The following is a 488-nucleotide window of genomic DNA, read 5'->3' as shown; positions in this document are numbered from 1 at the left end:
CAGGGACCATGTTTTCTGAAATGTTGTGTATGTGGCACAGTGGTGACCCCACAGCACAGTATGGGCGATGGACAGGGATACCCACCATAGCCAGGGCATATGACTGCTGCCCTCTTCCCCCCACCCATCTTTGTGGTGTGACCAGGGGCACCAGACTTTGAAGAGAGGGCCCCTCCTCCAGGCATATTAAGAGATGAGGAGTTGGCCCAATGAACTCTGGAGAGCCCTGGGACTCCGGGGGCAGGGACCGCTAGTTGTTGGAGTCACACTGCACTGGGCCCTGGAGGCAGGGTGGGGCAGCTGAGCTGCAGCATCCTCCTCTAGGCTGGCCCTAAAATTTCTAGGCTCTGTAGCTTTAAGAGGCTTATCTACATAGCCACGCCCACTGTGGCAGGTCCTGCCAACGAGCTGCGCCTGCAGGCCGCCTCCGCCAGGGGGGAGTGTTGCGCCCTTGCGCGAGGCTCATGCGACGCCACTCCGTCACAGCG

This window comes from Caretta caretta, chromosome 1 (genome assembly GCF_965140235.1).
Source record: "Caretta caretta isolate rCarCar2 chromosome 1, rCarCar1.hap1, whole genome shotgun sequence".
NCBI classification, from domain to species: domain Eukaryota; kingdom Metazoa; phylum Chordata; order Testudines; family Cheloniidae; genus Caretta; species Caretta caretta.
The sequence above is the reverse complement of the archived record's forward strand: the minus strand, read 5'-3'. Positions refer to the sequence as shown.